Source organism: Chlorocebus sabaeus, chromosome 12, assembly GCF_047675955.1.
Source record: "Chlorocebus sabaeus isolate Y175 chromosome 12, mChlSab1.0.hap1, whole genome shotgun sequence".
Classification (NCBI taxonomy): Eukaryota; Metazoa; Chordata; class Mammalia; order Primates; family Cercopithecidae; genus Chlorocebus; species Chlorocebus sabaeus.
The window spans coordinates 83,619,813-83,642,470 of NC_132915.1; the positions used below are offsets into that span (position 1 = coordinate 83,619,813).

Genomic DNA, 22,658 nt, shown 5'->3' on the forward strand with positions numbered 1-22,658 from the left:
AGGCTAAGTCCTACTGCAGAGACAAAGGGCTCCTTCACCAGTTACTGTGAAAACTGACATGTTCAGGAAGGGAGGGGACCCTGCCTTTCTCCAGTGATCCTGCTCATGGGGTCTTTTGAGAGAGACAACTCTGAACGGAGATTGGGAGCCCTGAGTTCAAGTCTGGAATCTGCCTCTGACATGCTTTGTGACATTCGAAAAGCTGCTTCCCCTCTCTGGGCTTCCTTTTCTTCCATCTGCAAAATGGGGATAATAGTATCCTAATGTCTTCTGGGATAGCAAGAGTGCACTTTGAAAATCTGGTCCCTCATCCATTTCTTAAGAGTGTCCAAAATCAGCCCTTTGAGGTGGGAGGAGCAATATTCTCACTGCCTAGAAGGGAATGGACAGCTCAGAGAGGTGAAGTGACTTGCTCAGACACACAGCATCCATAGATCAATGCTGTGGGGTTGGAAGGGTTTCCTGATTCCTAGTTCTGTGGTCATCTCCTCTCCAGGAGACTTGATGTCCTCTGCCAGACCACATGGAGACAGCAGACATGGCCTTCAGTGGGATCCTCCACCACCCCTCATGGTGAAACCAAAAGTGAGGGCAAGGGCCAAAGCATTGAGACTTGCTTCACCTATTGGAATGGGGTCCTGAGGATGGAAGCGACACATGGCCTGCCAGTTGCCTGCAGTATGCCTGTTGGAGGGTGAGGTCAGGCAGCCTCTGCTTGCATAGTTCTTGGACAGGAAGCTTACTATTTGCTCAGGCAACCTATCTCATCCCAGTGACTGCGAGAAAACATCCTCGCCCGGGCTGAAACCTGATGCCTCTTCAAGGTCACTCCTGTTCCCCAACCCCCAAACTGTGCACATTCTGCTCTCCAGCCTGGGGTGGCCACAGGCCCTGAAAATGGGCGAGCCTGGGGCTGCCTGGATTTGGGAACTTATGGCTCTCCCAGTCTCCCCTTCCTCTCACTTGACCGCTGATGTGGAACAGCCTCCTTTCCTGAGGCTCTGATTACCCTGGAGTAGGCAGACGGAACCTTTCTCCTCCACCCCTGGCAACACTGCCGGGCAAGTGCACCACATCCTGCTTGTCCTACTGGAAGATGCCTCCCTCTGCATAGGGGAAGGGATGAGACTTCCGGGCCAGGCCAGCAGGAAGACTCACTGGTCCAGAAGTTGGAATACCTGAGTCACTTGACATGCACTCTCAGATGAACTGCTGCGCTGCTCTGTGCCTCAGCCTCTTTCATCTGTAGAATGGGATGGTCATGATGCCTGGCCAGCGGGGCCCATGGAGCTTGTATAAAACCTGATGGGAGGGGAGTTTGGAGTAAAAGCCTTGCAGATGAAAGCACTGGACACAGGTGAGGATTGTGTGGAGCAGAAGCATCTCACCCAGTTGAGATTCTGGACAAATCGGAGCCTCCTTGTCTCTCTGCAGCTGTGAATGCCTATCCACACCCCAAGGCCTCCTGCAGCTGTGGATCGGTTCCTCTCTGCTGGGTCCCTCTCTGCTGGAAACTTCACAAATCCCTGGGGCCCAGGGCTGCTTTGGGGAGGGACAAAGCTGTGGGATGAATAGGATAGGAAACTGATGTTCTCCTGATGGCAGTTTAAAACCATTTTAAAATATTGAAACAAACATGGATTTATTATGAAACAGGAGAATTTGACATGAATTTGGAAGCGAACACATGAGGCTAAGGACACTCAAGGCAATTGCAGGCTTTTGCCTCACTGTGCTCTGCCACGCACCCGGCCTCCTCTTCCCTCCCATCCCCTCTGTCCCTGCTCCCTCCTGCCAGCCCCTGGCGTGGGCTATTCTCTTTCTGCAGTGCAGAAACTTTAGAAAGACTGTCCGTGTGGCCCTGTGATAGAACAGGTCAACCCAACCCATCACATTTCTGATTAATGACCCCCAGGCCCCCCCTCTACAAATTCTACCCTTCTTATTGATTACAAACATACTATTCAGAAACCTTGGTGAAATGTCCAAGCTCGTTTTCCTTCCTTAGAAATGGCAGTTGTTGTTGCTGTTGTCATCATAACCTTCATCACCTTCTTGTGTAGGCGGGTATTAGAATCTGCTTTTCTGAAAAACATGGGCCTGAGCCTGTTTGACTCATGGTCTGAACCTTGAAAGGCTCAAGCTCAGAGAGGCTTATGGGGTTCCTTGGGCCATCTCTTGCCAGACTCTGTTCACTTACACACAGGTCCCCTGGAGTCATTGGGATGCAGATTCCTACTTGGAGGCCTGGATTTCCAACCATCTCCCAGGTGAGTCAGTGCTGCTGGTTCTGAGACCAACTTGGGCCCCACAGGCAGTTAGTGATGGAACTGGGCCTGGCACCAGCCTCCTCTACCATGATAGCCTGCCCATCCTCCTACCACCTGCCATCAGGGTGACCTGGAAGGCACTGGGGGGCCGGAGACAAGTCTCAGATAGTTCTGCATCAAAAGAACCAGGCCTCCTCTTGTTATCTATGTAAATAATTATTGGGAGGCCGAGGTGGGAGGATCACTGGAGGCCAGGAGTTGGAGACTATATAGCAAGACACCATCTCATGTTGGACAATATAGCAAGACCCCATCTGTAAAAAAAAGTTTAAAAATTAGCTGGGTGTGGTGGCTCATGCCTGTAGTCCCAGTTGCTCGGGAGGCTGAGGCAGGACGACTTGAGCCTAGGAATTTGAGGCTGCAGTGAGCTATAATTGTGCCACTGCACTCCAGCCTAGACAACAGAGCCAGACCCTATCTTTAAAAAAATTAGAAAATCAACATTCATAACCTCTAGTGTGATAAGTGATTCAGGTGAGTATCATCAGTGCATGTGAAGAGACCATGGAATACAAGTGGCTGGGGAACAAGATTTTGAAGTATCACTCCAGAGATTTTGTATTCACTGCAGAGGGGGGTGTGCATTGAGGATGGCAGGGCCGGGCAGCCAGCACCTCCCCAAAGCAGTCAGGCTGGGCCGTGTCCACGTGCTGTGGGCTGGCAGGATGTGTGGCCCTTGCTGGAAAAGTTCTGCCTGAAGCTAACCTGGGAATCGTGGGCTATTCTGCAGGACATGTGGCCTGGATTGTTCAGATTTAGTGTCATGAGGAGCAGAGTCGGGGGATACACACCACCAAATGCCGTGCATGACACTTGACAGGATCCTGGATTGGAAAAATAAACAGCAGCATGTTATGGAGCAATGGTGGAAAGCGAGTGTGGACTTTGTGTTGGGTGACGTTGCCCAACGCTGATTATCCCTGGTGTGGCACTGGTGTGAGATTACGTAGGAGGATGACCTTGGTCCTGAGAGATAGAGAGGTATTTGGGGGTGGAGTATCATGATGTCTGCAACTTAATTTTGGATGGTTTGGCAAAAGAGGGGGAGGAAGAAGAGAAATAGAGAGAGAGCTTGATGAAGGGGATACAGTCAGATGTTAATGGTGAATCTCAGATAGGGGTATTCTTTCAACTATTCTATGTGTTAGAAAACCTTCCAGATTAGGGGAAAAAAAAACCCAACACCAAAAAATGCAAATAGGCTGGGCATGGTGGCTCACACCTGTAATCCCAGCAAGGAGGCCAAGACGGGTGGATCACGAGGTCAGGAGTTCGAGACCAGCTTGGCCAACATGGTGAAACCCCATCTCTACTAAAAATTAAAAAAATAAAAAAAATAAAAAAAAATTAGCCAGGCAGGGTGATACGTGCCTTTAATCCCAGCTACTCAGGAGGCTGAGTCAGGAGAACTGCTTGAACCTGGGAGGCGAAGGTTGCAATGAGCTGAGATCATGCCACTGCACTTTAGCCTGGGTGACAGTGCAAGACTCTGTCTCAAAAAAAAAAAAAAAAAAAAAAAAGAAAAAGAAAAAGAAAAAAAAAAAGAAAATAATTGTAAAAGAAAAAGGCATGGAAAAGCCATAAATCTCTGCTGAAATCTACAATACAAAGTCAGGACTTGCATCCTGTGGCAAAAAAAGTCCTAACAATCCTCCTTCCCCAACCTCCACTCAAAGCTTTGCTTACCACAGAAGCTGCTCCTCATAAAACCCCTCTTCCCCCTCTCTTTTTCTCCCTGCAAAGCTGCAAGCACTTGTGTCAGTAGCCCTCTGCATCCTACACCCACCCCGGCTCCCCTGCCCTGGCCCCCAGGCCTTTCTTTGTGGGGTATCCCAATCTTTCTCAACATCTGTTTGGTGGCTAGGGGCACAGGTTCGGAGATGGGACGCCTGGTGTGATGTCTCACTTTGGCATTTACATGCTGGGTGGACTCAGCCAGATTGTCTAACCTTTCTATGCCTCAGTTTTCTCATTTGTAAAATGGGGGAGAACATCAGTACCTGCCTAACGGTGTTGCTGGGAGGATTAAATGTCCTAACACCCCCGGAGCATGGGGCAGAGGGTAATTGCTCATGAATGACACAACTGTTCGAGGTAGGTTGCCCAGCCCAAGGCCTTGTCTTTTAGGGACAACTGGCTAAATGAGATCTGGCTCCCACTGTGGCTCCCCAGGCATCTCTGTTTGTGCTGCGGTGGGGAGATGGACACCCATGCTTGCTCTATGTTCCCGGGCCTCTTCCTTCTCCAGCACAGGGGATGACAGCACCAAGCCACCATCCTGACCTTGGACATGGATGCACCTGGCTGTGGCCGCTGGGTGGAAGCATTCAATTACAGATGCTCCAATTTTTCCCTTGCTCTCCTCCTGGGCTGGTACCCAGGGGCCACGCCCAGCCAGCATGAAGTTGACTCTGCATGAGTGAGAAATATATCTTTACGGTTTGAAGCCTCTTGGATTTAGCAGTTGTTTTGTTTCCAGTATAACCTTATCTATTCCCACTGATAAAACAGGGTTGCCCTGTCCCAGGCTAAGCCTCCTTGGAATGCTCATCTAGATGAGGGTCAGTCTTAACTGCAACTTTCCAAGCATCTCTGAGTCCCAGCCAATGCGCTCACTCTGTTAGAAGCCTCCATGCTTAGCTCCACTGGCCTCCACAGCCCCCTTGCCCTGGCCAAGGGCCACTCTGAAACATGAAAACAGAGAGGGCTGCCTCGTTTCCCCCAAATATAGGCTCTTATCAGCCTCATTCGCCCTAGGACATTTGGTCATTGTCTTAGTCTAGACATCAAAATTAAAATCTCTTATGAGCTCATATTCTGGGGAAGTTGGGTCAGGCTGTGTCAGGGCCAAAATTCCTCTGCCTCCGGCCCAGCTGCTGCTACAGCAGAGATGAAGCTTGTTGGAAGGGAAACTAGGGAAGAGGGACGGAGCCTGGAGGGGAAGCAAGAAAGCTGGGCTCTGCTTCTCAAAGTGTCATCTTGGAGAGTCACTTTTTGTCTCTGGGCCGAAGATGAAATGGACTTGCCTTTCCCTGCCTTGGGGCCTTTGCACAGGCTCTTCCATCTGTCTGAAGCTCTCACATCTCCCTTCCTCTTCACTGGTTAACTCTTGCTCAGCTATCACATCTCAGCCGAAAACACAGGGTCATTGTGCTCAAGGGCACTTGAAGGCCTGCTGCCTTCAGCGCACACCTTCCTCTGATTGTGTGTCCAGAGGCTGTCTCCTTGCTAGGCTCAGAGCTCCACGAGAGTGAGAATCTGTTTACCTCTCTGTGACCCAATTAAGGCTTGCTGAAGGAACGAGTGAGGTGCATAAATCTGCTCCGCGAGAGCCTACAGCTCCCTGGCACATGGCAGGAGCTGCAAGAGGGCCCCCCTCGTCTCTTCTGCTCCCTCTGCCTGCTTGCTGGTGGGTTGGAAATCCTCGCAAGGATTAAGTGTGTCCTGAGTGACTTGGCCCTTTGCTGCCTCCTGGCGTCCACTTCCAAGATAGCCATCCCCAGATGCTTCTCCCACTAGTAGAGGAAAATTGAATGGCTTTCATGTGTTGTGGTCTCATTCATTTCCAACAGCAGCCTTGTGAGACAGGAATGATCATCCCCTGTTTGACAAATGAAGGAAGTCCACGTGTGTTCATTTGTTTATCAAATAATGATTGAGCACCTATCATTTGCCAGACACTTTGTTGGGAGCTGGTGCTTCACTGTTGAACGGCACCAACGCTCTGCCTCATGGAGCTTACGTTCAGGTCTGCAATAGGGAAGGCAGACAGTAAACAAGTGAACAAACATTTTGTGTTGGCTGTGCGCGGTGGCTCATGTCTGTAATCCCAACACTTCGGGAGGCCGAGGTGGGCAGATCACTTGAGGAGTTTGAGACCAGCCTTGCCAATGTGGTGAAACCCCATCTCTACTAAAAATACAAAAATTAGCCAAGTGTGGTGGCACATGCCTATAGTCCCAGCGACTCGGGAGGTTGAGGCCGGAGACTCGCTTGAACCTGGGAAGTGGAGGTTGCAATGAGCCAAGATCGCACCACTGCACTCCAGCCTGGGCGACAGAGCGAGACCCTGTCTCAAACAAAACAAAACAAAACAAAACAAAATCCATTGTGTATGTGTGTGTGTGCGCGCGTGCACAAGCACACTTGAGATGCCAGGGGACAGTGGCTGGGCTTTGGTGGTCCAGATGTTAACTGACTTGTCCAAGATCACAGAGATGCAGCTAGATTTGAACCTAGTAGTAACAACTGTAGCTAATAATTCTGTAAGTCGTAGCTCTGCCATGTGCTGCTGAACTCAGTGCTTTTTACGTATACACTACAACAGCCCTACTATTATCCTTGTTTTGCACATGGGGAAATAAAGCACAGAGAGGCTAGTAACTTTCCCAAGATCACTCAGCTGCTCAGTGGTGGATTTAGGACTCAATCCAGGCAGTGTGGTTCCAGAGCCTACCCTTTAACACTGGAAGACAAAATTTAGAAGTTTTGACATCCAGGGCCTCGGGGATGGTGGCCACAAACCCAGTGTGCTACTCTCCTCCCAGCCCAGCCAAGTAGACCATCCTGGACAGTCCCCTCCCCTCAGATCATCCAAGATGACTGTGTAGCTTCCTGTCCCATGAGTTGGAAAGGATGGGGAGGAGAGAGTGCTGTGGAGGGCCTCTATCCTCGGGAGTCCTGAGGGACTGGCCATGGGGACACAACCAACCCACCCTGGGCTGTGAGGTGAGAGGCTCAGAAGGCAGGAAAGGCTTCTTGGAGGAGGTGAGGGGTGAGGTGGGCCTGGAAGGTTGAGTGGGATTCAGATGTCCAATTCAGTGGGAGGAGCAGAAGACAAGGGAACGGCTGGGGCAGGGGAGAGGGTGGCGCCAAGACTTGGAAGGAGGAAAAATGAGGCTGCATCAGGACCCGAAGCTTCTGGGCTTCTTCCCCAGGCTCGGGAGCTGTTGCGGGTGTCCAGGTGAGAGGGGAGGAGCAGCCAGGTGGCGGAGATGAAGCCAAAGGCGGCCGGGACCCAAGTGGGCTTCAGAATCACATGCCCCCACCCCCAACTTTAATTTCTCCAACTCCCTGCTCACTCACCCACCCCTTGCTGCTGCTTGATTGTCCCAAACACAACCCCACCCTGGGAGCACCTGGACCCTCTCTCTCCACATCCGCCTGCCTAGAGCCCTCACTTCCTTCCTGTGTCTGCTTAAAGGTCACTTCACACAGAGGTCTTCCCTGACCACCAGAAATACTGTATTGCTGGTGGTTGCAACACCTTCCACAAGCTGTACATTTCCCTGCGCTCGGCTTAGCGCACAGGTGGCTTAGCATTTGGCAGGCTTTCCACCCATAGTTTTCGGCTGTGGGCGACTGCTTGGCAGAGTCCTGAACAATCTTCAGCTGCAGCTTTAGTGTCCGTCATCTTGGTTTCCTGGGAACCTCAGTCATCTGTCATCCCTGAGACAGACCCTTGGAAGGCTCGGGATGGGGAAGCCAACACACACACACACACGCACACACACACATCTACACATGGGCATGAATCATATGCACACACATATGCCCATATATATACAGACCCATGCACACATACGTATGCACAACACATACACAAATGCTCACACTCATATGCACAACACGTGTGCACACAAGGCGTGCATATGTGTATATAGATGTGCACATGTAAGCGCACCCATGTGAGCAGATATACATGTGTATGCCACGTCCACACATGTATGCATGCACACATACACATTGCACACACAACATACAGGCGTGCATATGCATATACCACAACATGCATGGACATACGTATACTGACACACATGCCCACATACATGCACATACATGCATTTCTGACTTGACTCTGACCCTCTCCATTCATCAGGGTTGTGACCATGTTGTCCCAGGATCTGGCACAGAGACTGGCTCTGCTATCTATGGCCGCAGCCACAGTCAGCAGCCAGGTGACACCACCGATCCTCTGCTACCACCTTGTGGCCACTTCCCAGATGACACCAGTCAGTGACTGAAGCCTTTCCCTGGTTCTTGTCCCAGCTCTAAGCTCCCGGGCCCAATCCACAGGGCTCCTGGGAAACATGTAGTCATCCCTGAGCCTTGTGCCCTGCCCTAGAACAAGTGGATGGCTTTGCTAGGTGCTGTGGGTAATGAGTGGGTCCTGGAGTAGGACGCAGGCCTGACCTCTCCACTGCCCCATTAATCCTGTCTGTCCAACTCTGCCGCACCCAATACCTCCAGGCCTTCTCAGGGCTGACTCCTCTGCCTGGAGCGCTCCACTCCCCCAGTGCCCCACTGCCCAGCGAGCTCCCTAAGGGCAGAGCCCTGACCGTGCTCACCTCCAGTACAGACGGGTGCCCCATGAATGTGGGAAGGAGGAAAGGAGAGAGGAAGGGAAAGAAGGAGGGGGTGAGAGTGAGGGAGGATTTCCTCACTGGACTTCCTCAGTTTGAGCTCTGAAAGTCCAATGTCCCAGGAAACCCCTCAGGCCTGAGCAATCTCTCCCATTGGTCATCCTCCTAGAGCTGGTGCTGGTAGGAAGTGGTGGGGGCAGGGTGGGGCACTGAGAGAATTCAATAAAACAAAGTGTGGAGGGGGCCTGCCTGGATTGATGATGATGGCGTGCCTGGAAATGAGAATTAATGAACTCCGCTGTTTGTGCCTGAGCTGTGAGCCGTACACAAGCCACAGTATCTGCACAATTTTACCAGGGAAAAGTCTCTTGAGGATATAGAGGCAGAAAAAAAGCCTGGGCCATGACCCATGCTTTGCTCCCAAGGTTACTGCTTCTGCCTCTGCTCCCCCCAAATCATCCCCCTTCAATAAACACGGAGAGTCTAACACCAACGAATGGACCAATGTGAGAACTATGCTTCAGACTAGGAGCAAAATCTTTTTCCATCAAGGGATGTGGGTTGTGCCAAAAATAGAGCTTCAAGACCCTATTAGGGGGTAGTTCTCAAACTTGATATGGCATTAAAATTAGAGAGGGATTGTTTAAAATGTAGACTTCTGGGCAGACCCACCAGAGATTGTGACTCAGAGCATTTCAGGATGGGCTCCAGGATTCAGGTGGTTCTCATGCAGGAGTTAAAGGAAAAACACTTCAGTGACACTTGTTAAAAGCATGGTAACAAAGACTTTACTTAGGACCCTTGATATAGGTATAGGGATCATTGCAACAGGGGGAGAGATTGAACTCAACTCTGAAGACAGCATGGGCAGGTGGGACTTATAGCCGAGGGGCAGGGTGGGGTCAGTGGGTGGAAAATTACTAAGATGAAACCTTCAGGGTGAGGGGGATTCTGGTTAAACCTACCTAACAGGATTCTGGGGATTGCGGTTGAAGGCAGGCCAGGGAGATGAGACATCCTCTGGGGGATGGTGGTGGGTGAGGAACCTGATCAGATATGGAGGATGATCAGATATCAAGGATGGGGGTTGCTGCTACACTGACTTAGCAGGGCTCTTTTGCTAAAACTGGACTTCGTAAGGAAGTGCACAGATGGGCCTAGGAGAAGGTTCAGGAGTCTGACTAAAGTTTGGGCAAGCCAAGAATCCTTGTCACAAGGTGACTCCAGTACCATAAATAGAGGACCTCTTCTGTAGGGATGGATTTAGAAAGATGGCATCACACTGATCTGAGCCACCTTGAAGGAGCAGGTGACCAGGGCATCAGTTCTGAGCCCCTTGGTGTTATGGCTTTCCCCATGCTGGTGCCAAGGGAAGAATTGGGAGGTGGCAGGCAGCCACACCCTGAACACATGTGCCAGCAGGGGTAGGCACATTGTACCCTATGCCTAAGAGAAGCAGAATTAGCAAACCGCTGGCCCTGCAGGGGATTAAAGGAAAGATGGTGTTTCTCTGCTCATGTTATGTGACTATTTGTTTTACCAATGTAAATGGATGTCACCGAAGCTCTGGGGTCTCCTACCATAAGGAGGAGGCTGAGTGGGGAGGAAGGGCAGCCTCTTTAGATGTCATGCTTGCATTTGCCAGGGCCTTGGAGGCAACTGACATGGGGGCACTGAGACAGAAGCCCAAAGTGCTTTCACAAGGAACTTCTGCCCAACCTTGGTCCAACGTGCATGGCAACCTCACTCAAAATACAGAGACGTAGATGATGGAGGTAGGAGGAAGTCACAGAAGATCAGAGTTTCACTACATGGAAATTTGCTAGCAATTGGAAATTTGACTGCTATTTGCAAACGTCAACTTCCCCTCCCACTGAAGGGCTGGAGGAGATCACCAGTCAGTGGAGAGAGAGCTGATCCATCATCTGGCCTCATGTGCAGATGAGTTAGGAAGGAAAAAACCAACATGGATGCTGTGGATGAAACAATTGTAGTACAAGGGAAACGGTGGGTGAGCAAACCTCCAAAATGACCCACCACAGGTCATTTCAGCCATCCTCAGTAGAGCACAAGAAGGTAGAAAGCCTGCAGAAAGCAACAAGATGAGATAGAAAAGGAGGTAGGTGAGAGAGACAAGGACAGGTTGCAAGGAAAACAGAAAAGCACAATGGCCACCCTAGTGGTCGTCACAGCAGACCTAACTGATGCCTCAGATCGTTGAATTGGTGATTTGGAGGAAGAGTGCAGAGGAAAAAAATACATTAAAATGATGATTGATAATAGGATCATTTTGAAGAAATAGGGAAGAAAGAAGAGATGACCAGTGAATGAAAAAATGGTGTTCATGAATGAGATTTCAGAACAAGAGAAACAAACATTGTAGTCAAAGAGGCAATACCAAGAAACTCTTCTGAGCTAAAAAAGGAACTATGTGTGCAGATCAGAAGGACTCTCTACATTCCAGGCAACGTGGTGGCAAAATTTTCAAATTAGAAAGCAAAAGGAAAAGTCCTAAAAATTATCCAGGCAGAAAAGGCAGCTATATACAAAGGATGCGGGGAGGAAGGGATGGAGAGCAATCCTAAATGGTCAACTGATAGGGGTGAACATGCACATCAGGCTTACTATGTCCCAGGCATGAACTAAGTGCTGTACACACATTTGCTCATTCTGTCCTTCTATGAGATAGGTCCTGTCATTGTCATCTCCGCTAACAGATCAAGCTGAGACACAGAGAAGTTAAGTAATCTGCCCAATGTCACACAGCAGATGACGGAGCCGTTATTTGGCCATAGGCAGTCTAGGACTTTAATCTGTGCTTTTCCAAACTACTTCACTCCACAGCCATTATCAGACCACGGCAAAGCATCTAAGAAGTTTGAAAATATTGTAAGCCAAGAATTCTAGACCTAGCCAACTTGCATTTAAGTAAGAAAGCAAAAGAAATTTATTCTCAGACATGCAATGGCTCAGAAAATATACTACCTCTGTACCTCTTTTTAAAAAAATTACTTGAGGAAGTACTCCAACCTATTGAGGGATGAAACAAAATTAAGAGCACAGGTATGAAGAAATCCTGATATAAAAAGAACTGGTGGCTGGGCGCGGTAGATCATGCCTGTAATCCTAGCACTTTGGGATGCCGGGGCAGGTGGATCACCTGAGGTCGGGACTTCGAGACCAGCCTGACCAATATGGAGCAACCCCACCACTATTAAAAACACAAAAACATTAGCCTGGCTTGGTGGTGCATGGCTGTGATCCCCACTACTCCGGAGGCTGAGGCAGGAGAATCGCTTGAACCTGTAGGCGGAGGTTGCAGTGAGTTGAGATCCCACCATTGCACTCCAGCCTGGGCAACAAGAGCAAAACTCTGTCTTAAAAAAAACAAAAACAAAAACAAAGCAAAACAAAAAAGAATGGGCAACAACACCAATTTTAGTTAAAACAGACAGAATTTTAAATTATTATAAATCTGGCAACAACAGAATACAAAAAAATCCAAATGTATAATTATAACGGCAGTTATATGACAAAAGGCCAATAATGTAACAATTATAGCCTGGATCCCCAAGCCTCAGATGATATCAATAAAGTTCAAGAAGAAAAGAAGGAAGGCAAACTAACTTCTCATCTCAAACTGGGGAACGTGCACAACATCGTAACAACTAGAGAATGCCACTGAAATGCTTGCAGGTCTTCATTAGTCACATAATGCCAGCATATATCTTTTCTAAAACATTAGCAAATATAAAATCGCAGTAAACATGATCTGTTTAGTTTTTTAAAAAGTGCAAAGCAGACAGGCAACCCCACACCCACAGAGAGAGCTGTGCAGGCTGCCATGTACGTCGATTGATGTAGGATGGCAGAACTGTGCCTCCGGAGGCACTGCCACAGCAACCTTCTCCTGCTTCCTCCTCCTCCTGCCCCACTAGGACTTGACCTCCCAAAAGTGCTGCATTGTTGCCAGTGTTCTCATTCTTCACCTTTTTTTTTTTTTTTTTTTTTTTTTAAAAGACAGCGTCTCGCTCCATTGCCCAGGCTGGAGTGCAGTGGCATGATCTTGGCTCACTGCAACTTCTGCCTCCCAGGTTCAAGCCACTCCTGCCTCAGCCTCCTGAGTAGCTGGGACTATAGGCATGCACCACCATGCCCGGCTAATTTTTGTATTTTCAGTAGAGACAGGGTTTTGCCATGTTGACCAGGATGGTCTCGAACTCCTGATCTCAGGTGATCCACCCATCTCGGCCTCCCAAAGTGCTGGGATTACAGGCATAAGCCACCGCACCCGGGCTCATTCTTTAACTTTTGTGTACCTTTTGAAGGTTAGAGAAGGACAGCTACCAGTGTCCTGGCTGGCATGGGCCCTGATACCAGTGTCCTGGCTGGCATGGGCCCTGGGTTGGGGAATGGGGAGTGGGAGAGTTGTGAAGAATCTTCCTATTTTTTTTCTCATCCAGATGGTGCTTGTCACTAGGAACCTATAAAGTCCAAACTGAATCATGTGACTCCTTTCTTAAAGCAATTGACTGATTCCCCTTTGCCCTAATGTTAGAGTCTGAATCCTTTCCATGTTCTCCAAAGTTCCTTCCAGTCTCATCATACCTCTCACTCCAACCTCAGTTTCCACACTGCCTTTGACTTTCATGCAGCTTCCCAGACGCTCCACGTTCTCCACTGACCTTTCTGCCTTTGCACAAGCTGCTCCCTTGGGCTGCAGTGGCCTTTCCCTCTGACCCCATCCCCACCTGGAAAACACTAATAAGATAGGGTGCAGGTGCGTGTCTCCCACGAACCCTTCTCTGATGTCCGCTGGCTGGAGGAAGTCCCCTCCCGTCTCCCATCCTGTGCCATATTCTCCCCTCCGGTCATTCACTACACATTTCCTGAATCTATTTAGTTTCAGGGATATTTAAAGTCCTGGTAGCTTGGGTTTCTTTCGCTGGCAGCTTAAGGCAGCCCAAAGCCATAAACTGCACTGGAAAGGACAGGACAGGTCTTACTCACCGCGTCTCCAGGCTCAATAGCAGGTACCCCATAAACACTTACGGAACTCAACTAAGGTGCCCCCGCTACTGTCACCAGCCTGCACCATGCCTCACTAGCAGGTAGCAGTACAGCGGGTGTCGCTTGAAGGCTAAATCCCAACAGTTGGTGGTGCTGGGGTTCTGGGAGAGGCAGTTGGAAGGGACCACAGCCTCCCACAGGGCAGCTCCAGAATGTTCTGGCCATATGACTGAGGTCTTCCAGCACTGGCCTGTCCCTGCCCTGTCCCAGGACCACAGATCCTGCACAGTTTAATTTTGTTAAGAACATTTTAAACTCTAGGAAAGCATTTGAGGGCAAGGGAAAAGGAGGAGTGTTCTCCTGGGACGAGGTAAAGATACACAGGGGAGATGAGTAGGAAACTCGGACCGAACGTTGAAGGGCTGGGTTTACAAAATGCAAGGGCAGAACTAACACTATACAACTGGACATTCACCAGACTATCCTTTTTTGTTTAGCATTAAAAAAAACCAAAACAAACAAAAAAACCCCACAACGTCACCTAAGTGGCTTTGAGAAATCAGAAAAGATCTACGCATAATCTGTCTTTCCAACGACGACTCAGTGCCCCCTCTGCTTGTGGGAACTGTATGTAAAAATAATCACCAGCTTCAGGGCCTGAAAAGCCACCTCGATGGCGAGGAGGCAGGGCACAGAGGGGCAGTGCCAGTCTTGAAAGATAAGGTGGGTAGAAATTAGCATCCCAAACTGCCCACCGCAGAAGTGTCATCCAACCGCCTTAAAAAAAGCTATTCCCAAACAGGCTCCTTCTGACGGCCTTGGAGCTGATGTGCAGGCAGCCAAGTGTGTGTATTTGTGGAGTTGTAAGTAGGTCAGATATTTCTGTCGCTAATTATTACTTGTGAAAAAATATGTCGTGAGCTTGCCGCAGGGAGAGAGTATCGAAAGCAGCATTGATCTTTGGAACCTCTAGCCAGATTTATCTGTGAGGGGTTGGAATCCCAAGGACTGCCAAAACAGGAAAAAAAAAAGAAAAAAGAAAAAAGAAAAAATGTCCTCAATCCAGGTCTACGGGGGGCAGTTGTGGAAACTCCAGCAGGAAGTTGAGAAACCTAGGTTCCAGCCCTTGATTTTTACTTTCCTGTTCTGGGCTTCAGTTTTCTCACTAGGTTGGATTTTATGTTCTGATTTCACAAACTCTGCAGTCAATGGTGATTTTCTCGGGACCTGGGATTTCCCTTTGGTTTTAGGGATATGGGTCATTTCCTTTCTGGGAGGTATAGGCAAGAAATTCGTTCAGAAATGAGATTAAAATTTTCTGGCATTGATTATTAGGTGGGAAATTTTGCTGCACCTGGATCAGACCCACATATCTAAATATTTGCTGAATGTTGAATATGTGTTGGACATTGTGGCAGGCATGCTGGACATACGAGTGCATTTGCCTCTACTCACTCCTTTGTATATATAGGGTTGGTGGCCCCCTATTGATTTCAATGAGTGACATGGTTTTCTCAAGGTTGCACACATAGGAAACAGAAATGCTAAGATTAGAACCCAGCCTGACTCCAAGTCAGTACTGTCCTTGGCTCTTTCTCTCCCTCACCAGCCCCAAGAGCTGTATTCAAGTGGGCAGTAGAGAGGACAAAGATGACCCTTCCCCTCCTCTTAGATGCAAAATCTGGATACTAGGGCAAGACACTACTCTAATTAGTTTTATTTTTACAGGCTCTGAGACTTGTCAATGCTTTATGTAAAGTTATGCAGAATATGCGAATCAGGAGTGGCTCTGGTTGTGTTGTAACCAGGAGGGCACCTGCAGTTCTCTGATCTGAATAATTCCACCTGCAGAGCTTCCTGATGGCATGGGCAGCGGGAAGTGTTGGACTCCTGTCTGCAATGTCATGCCTCTTGAAAGTCCCTTCTGAGTAGTGCTCAGGAACTGGAATGTAAATGCACCTGCCATATGGAGAGTATTAGCCCCAGAGACCTTGGCAGGGATGAATTCATTTGGTATGAAGGTTTTTTGTTTTTGTTTTTAAAGCAGGTGGGCCTCAGTTTTCTCACCTTTATAATGGGTGAGTTGGTCTCTATGAGCTTCAAGGATCTGTGATCACCCTAAGTGTTTAGATTCCTGTATGGAGGTTTCTGGAAAGTACTATCCTCTCTCTTTTTCTTCAGCACTTTATGATGCCCCCTGCCCCTCTCCAGCATGCACTCCCACTGCCCTATGTTTGTGCTTCCTCCCTTGAAGTATTTGGCCTTCTAGAAGCTTCCATGCCTTTCTTGCCTCCTATGCTTTGCACATGCTGTTTCTGCTTCTGGAATGCCTTTCCCTCCCTTCTCCATCTGTCTAACTCCCACTTTCCCTCCAAAGGTCAGCTCAGATATCAGCTTCTCCTGCCCCCTCCCCAGTCTAGGCCAGGTACCCTTCGTCCCCAGCCTCCTGGGTAGCACTCAGCAGCTGGTCGTTGTCCACCTTCCCCAGCAGGCACTGGGCTCACTGGGAACAAACACCTGCTGGTCTTCCCTGTAGCCCTCCAAGCATGCGGGCCCAGGATTGTCACCAATCAACTGTCACTGGTCAACCTTTGAGGAATTAACAAATAAAAGAGTAAATGCATCCACATGCTTTAATTCAGAATTGTCAATAAATAAATAAATAAGGCCAGGCACGGTGTTGGCACCTATAATCTCAGGGCTTTGGGAAGCCAAGGCAGGAGGATTGCTTGAGGCCAGGACTTTGAGACCTGCCTGAGCCACATAGTAAGACCCCATCTCAACAACAACAACAAAATAATTGTCCAAAGGAAGCAGTTGCGTTAAGCTCCCACCCAGCTTGTGACTTTAGACTAAAAATAGGCATAGGGACACCAGGCTCCTGTAACTCCCTAATATGAATTTTAATTTTTAATAACTCGAGAAATCAGTGAACTATACCTATGGGAAAATGATGAGGAATCAGTCACATAAATTAATGGAAAGTATGTGTTCACATTATCTAACTGTATTAAGTGTGAATAATAATTAATTATACATTCTACATGAGGTCTTGTCTTGGAGAGTTCCTTATCCCAATGTGAAGAAATTTAAAAAGTCATTCATCACTCTCCTGTGCTCCACCCAGGTCATAACGTAAAAAGCAATAGCCAAAGAATTTTCTATAATTTATTAAAATCATCATCTTAGAGGAAAAATAACTCTTTTTAGAGCATAACAACTTAGAAATGGAAGCTGCACCCAAATGTGTTTGCTAATGCTGTTGGAATCATCCGGTCCACCTTCCCGTTCTTCCCTGCATTTGTTCATTCTTTCATTCAGTTACTGTACACCCTATGAATGTGGTATGGAGAGGTGGTATAGCAAACGGATATGAACATGAACTCCCCAGCCAGACTGTTTGGGGTCAAATCCAAGCTCATCTACTTTCCAGCTGTGTGGTGTTAGGCAATTTGCTAAACCTCTCTGTGTCGCAGTTTCCCCATCTATAAAATGGAGAGAATAATAGGACCCATCTCACAGAGATGGGACGGGAGATTAATAAGCCAACCCATGTGATGTGCTTAACCTAGAGCCTAAACTAACTCTCGGTGTGGCCCTGCGGGTGTGCTGGGCAGGAAGACAAAATGACTTTCTGCCCTTGGAGAGTTTGCTGATTGGTGAAGAAAACAGACCATCAATAAGCAACTGCATGTTAAATTACAAAGTGTGTGTGTTGCATATGCAGGAGAGTACAGGACTACGATAGGGAGTGATGAGGGCATTTTATATAAGGCAAGCAGGTCCAGCTTCTCTCGGGAGGGGACGTTCAGGTCAAGGACTCAAGGTAAGAAGGAGCTGGTTAAGTAAAGAGTTGGGGGAAGAGGTTTCCAGGTCTTGGCTTATGTGTGGTACTCTACTACCTTGGGTTGCCCTTTCCCTGTTTAGACTTTTTTTTTTTTTTTTTTTTTAGACAGAGTTTTGCTCTTGTTGCCCATGCTGGAGTGCAGTGCAATGGCACGATCTTGGTTCACCACAACCTCTGCCTCCTGGGTTCAGGTGATTCTCCTGCCTCAGCCTCCCAAGTAGCTGAGATTACAGGCATGCACCACCATGCCTGGCTAATTTTGTATTTTTAGTAGAGATGGGGTTTCTCCGTGTTGGCCAGGCTGGTCTTGAACTCCTGACCTCAGGTGATCTGGCCGGCTCAGCCTCCCAAAGTGCTGGGATTACAGGTGTGAACCACCGCGCCCGGCCCCATTTAGATTTTTTAAAGCACAAGTATGTCATATTAAGACACACTGCAGAGCCACAGAGAAAAACAATGTGGTTAAGGGCAAAGAAAAAGCCAACCGCCAGTGGTACGGAATACAGCACTTGGAGTGAGGCTCCCACATGCTCGGGAACTTGCTAACAGTCTATGGAAAAGGGGGTGCCACAGGACAATGAAGAAGGGAGAGATCCCTTAGTATCTGAAAAACAAGCCTAAAGTAGGGGGGAAAAATACAGCTAAAGCCTGCCTTGCATCTCAAAATCCAGACAGATTAAAGAGATAAAGTTAAAACTCTAAAGGGAATGGAAGAAAATTGGGAAGAATGGGTTTTTGACTTGGGGAGTAGAACAAGACTTCCTAAGACCGAACAGGCACAAACAATAAGGCAAAACATGGTTAGAGTCAACTACATCAAAATTTAGGATTTCTGTTCAGCAGAGGAAAACAAAGACAAGTAGGCAAACAGATGTCAAGCTGAGAAAAGACTTTTAATGTCTAAATCAGAAAAAGCTTATTGTCTATAATAGACAAAGAACTCCTTCAAATCAATAGGAGTTCCAGGAGATTCAATACGATCCCAGGAGATTCAGTACAAACCCTAGGACATTCAATACAAATGGTCAAAGAATATCACTAGGGAGTTCACAGAGGGATAACATCAAATGGTGACCAAGTGCTTGAAAGAAAAGAGATGTACCTGAAATCCAAGATATACAAACTTAAACAACACAGACAAACCACTGCCCTTTTCTTTCTTTTTTTTTTTTCCCCCCTGAGACGGAAGTCTCAGTCTGTTGCCCAGGCTGGAGTGCAGTGGCGTGATTCGGCTCACTGCAACCTCTGCCTCCCGAGTTCAAGCCATTATCCTGCTTCAGCCTCCCAAGTAGCTGGGATTACAGGCGCCCATCCCCACACCCAGCTAATTTTTGTATTTTTAGTGCAGACAGGATTTCACCATGTTGGCCAGGCTGGTCTTGAACTCCTGACCTCAGGTGTTCAAGGTCTGCCTGCCTCAGCCTCCCAAAGTGCTGGAATTACAGACGTGAGCCACTGGCCCAGCCATCTTTCTGTTTTTATCAGACTCAGCTACAGAGAGCAAAGGTTCTCATCTCCCAGCTCCTGGCACATTCTCACTGTTGAACTGCACACAACCTTTTTTGTGGTGTTAGGTTTCTTTTTTGTTTTTTAACTTCTTTCTCGTTTATCCCTGATTCCCACCACCATCCCGTTTCCCCCATGGGCATTTTCACTAATATATTTGATATATGTTCTTAAATATGCATGAATCCTTATAAAACATGTTGTGCTATTCTGTGTATATATGCTTTTAATTAACGTGACTAATTCTGTGCTGTAGCTCTCAGTCTGGTTTTTTTTTTTTTCTTCTTTCTTCTCTTAGCACCAAAGTATATTCAATAGTCTGTAATAGTTGCTTATAACCATGCACAATGTTTTTTCATGGTGAGAATTCACCACATTCTTCAGCGATGGACACCCTGGTGGTCTCAGAATCCCTGATCCTCCAAACTACACTGCTGGAGTAGCCTCAAGGGATGGCGGGGCTTCTTTTTGTCCTATGAGTTGCAAGACGCAGGATGCGAGAGGAGATATCTCTGAGATAGACATCCAGGAGAGGTCACACTGGGTCATGGATAAATATTTAATGTCCTTAACTGTGCCAGGGCCCTATAGCCCAAATGGCACCTCCATGAAAACCAGAAAAAGCACAAAAAAACAAAAAAGCAACAATAACAAAAAACCCCAGAAAGACAATAAAATTGAAACAAACACAAAAACCCTGCCTGCCCTTTGAGGCTCAGCTCACAATTGTCTCCTAAGGGACCGGATACCATTTCTTTTCTACTCTGAATGCCCCTGGCACATGTTCCCCTTTGCCTGGGAAACAGTGAGCTACTTGAAGGCAGAAAATCATATATTTTTGGTTTCTTATCTTTATTTTCTTTCTTTTCTCTTTTCTTTTCTTTTCTTTTCTCCTTCCTTCCTTCCTTCCTTCCCTCCCTCCCTCCCTCCCTCCCTCCCTCCCTCCCTCCCTCCTTTCTTTCTTTCTTTCTTTCTTTCTTTCTTTCTTTCTTTCTTTCTTTCTTTCTTTCTTTCTTTCTTTCTTCTTTCTTTCTCTCTCTCTCTCTCTCTCTCTCTCTCTCTCTTTTTTTTTTGTGAGACAGAGTCTTGCTCTGTTGCCCAGGCTGGAGTGCAGTGGTGAGATCTCAGCTCACTGCAACCTCCACCTCCTGGGTTTAAGTGATTCTCCTGCCTCAGCCTCCTGAGTAGCTGGGACTACAGGTGCACACCATCACACCTGGCTAATTTTTGTATTTTTATTAGAGGTGGGGTTTCACCATGTTGGCCAGGATGATCTCGATCTCCTGACCTCATGATCCACCCACCTCAGCCTCCCAAAGTGTTGAGATTACAGGATTGAGCCACCGAGTCCAGCCTATTTGTTGTCTTTCTACCAGTTGCAATAGCAGGCCCTCATAAAAGCTTGCTGGACTGATTTTCTATGTCCTGACACTTCAGAGCAGCATGACCTCACCCCACATTGATAAGCATGCCCACTACAGAAAAGGGGAAAATGATGGATTTGAGGATCAAGATTGTAAGATTCTGGTCTCCTTGCTGTCACCAACCTGAAAGGTAACCATCAGCAAGCGACTTTTCCTCTTTGGCTCTGAGTTTCCCAGTGGCACCTCCTCTGTGGCAGAGAGAAGCTAATTTCCCCCGAAACCATTTTCCTCTTGGGCTCAGAGGAAGCCTGCATTGCCCAGCCTCCTTGCAGTGAGGTGCAGGCCTGTCATCAGGTTCTGGTTAATAGAATGTGGATGGAGGTGACATATTCTGCTTCCAGGCCTGATCTGTGAAAACCTCCTCATGTGAATCTCCACATTCTTACATCATCTGCTGGCCAGATGCAGAGAATCCCACAGCACCACAAGCTAGAAGGAGCTTGGATCCCCAAGTCCCTCCCTAGAGGAGAGCCATCCCAGAGAGCTTTATAACCAGAAACGCCCTTGGGGGATGGTTGTATGAGCAAAACTAAACGTTTATGGTGTTTTGCCTTTGAAAATTTTGAGGTTGGTTGTTACACCAGGTGTCCTCCTGATTAATCTATTTCCCTTAAGCCAGATTTCACCCAATAATTCCTTAATTTGTGTCATGCTTCTCCACTTTTCACAATTGATGTTTTGTGACCCAGCTCTTTTATTCTACTCAAAAGTAGCTGAATAATCTGAAATAGCAATTGAGTATCCAAAAGGAGCCAATCTCAATGCTGGAGTTGCCCCTGCATCCACCCCCTACAATCCATCACTATCATGGAACCAAAAGGATCTCTCTGGAACCAACAGGAAAAGGCAATTCCTCCAAAATACTTTCATGGTCTCCTGTTATCCTCAGAATGAAGCCAAAGGGCTCATGCCTACAAGGCCTACCAAAACTGGCTCTATTTCTTCTACTTCCTCTCCCCTGCTGAGTCTACAGTTCAGCTGCGAAAAGCAGTTCCTCTAACACGCCAGTCTCAGTGCCCAACACAGTAAGGACTAGGCCTTCAGGGTAACGCTAGCTGAGCCCAGGAGGCTCTTCCATCCCCTCCTCCTTATCTTGGGGGTGTGGCTTACAAGTCACTTTTCCTTAGGGGGTCTGGGCCCCCGATCACTCCCTCCAGTCCACGCTTTTGCCCCACTGAGTGCTTACCACTCACAACATTCATTGCAGTTGTAAGTACTTGTCCCCTGAACTGTCTGTGTCCTGAAGGACCAAGCCAGTCTTGCTTCTTACTGAATCTCCACACCTGGCCCAGACCCTGGCTTGTTGACCGTGCTCTTAAGTATAGTCATGTGTCGCTTAACAATGCGGATGCGTTCTGAGAAGTGTGTTGCTAGGCGATTTTGTGCAAATGTCATAAAAGTGTACTCACACAAACCTAGAAGGTAGAGGCTACCACACACCTAGGCTTCGTGGTCTAGCCTGTGGGTCCTAGGCTACTAACCTGCACTTGTGGCACTGTGTGGAAGACTGTAGGTGACTGCAACACAATGGTAAGGATTTGTGTGTCTAAACATAGAAAATGGACGGTAAAAATGCAGTATTATCATCCGACGGGACCACCGTTGTATATGCGGTCTGTCGTCGACTGAAACGTCATATGGCACATGACTGTAGTTGCTGAACAGGATACCAATACATGACCAAATCCCGAGGGAACAAGTGGGCTTGATTCCTGGAGGAGGGGTCATATTCTGTGTCATCCAGGGGGGACAAACGGATTTCTTGGAAGGCACAGTGCCTCTCAAAGGAACAGAAAGGCCATACTTGGATGCATGAGGTACCCAATTAGGTCCAGAGCTTCACAGAGTGAATCTTCAATGCCAAGGCTCAGTGCCCACAGAGAGAGATCCCATACTGGTCACCAGTGTGGGCCACTGAGTTCTGGATCTCCCTCTGAACCCAAGACTTAGTAACACACAAAAATAAAGCTGAAGGCCCAGGCAGGAAGGCGTGATGAGCATTCACAATGCGGACAGGCTGGGCGTGGAGATCCTCTCCCGCAACGCACACCCTTTCAGACGCACAAACTCATCTCCAGGCAATTGTTTTCTCCGTGAGTTCCCTCGAAGCAGCCATTTGCATCTCTTGATTCCCACACGCGGATGACCTTGTTAGGTCTTGTTAGATAGATGGAAGACT

General features: G+C 48.0%; 1 long non-coding RNA gene across 1 annotated transcript; it reads left to right on the forward strand.

The window, feature by feature from the left end:
* The first annotated feature begins 1,138 nt into the window (after positions 1 to 1,138).
* Positions 1,139 to 3,189, forward strand: LOC119619014 (uncharacterized). Its single transcript, XR_005235340.2, has 3 exons — positions 1,139 to 1,357; positions 2,207 to 2,270; positions 3,061 to 3,189. It is a non-coding gene; the product is annotated as an uncharacterized lncRNA (long non-coding RNA).
* Positions 3,190 to 22,658: the final 19,469 nt, after the last annotated feature.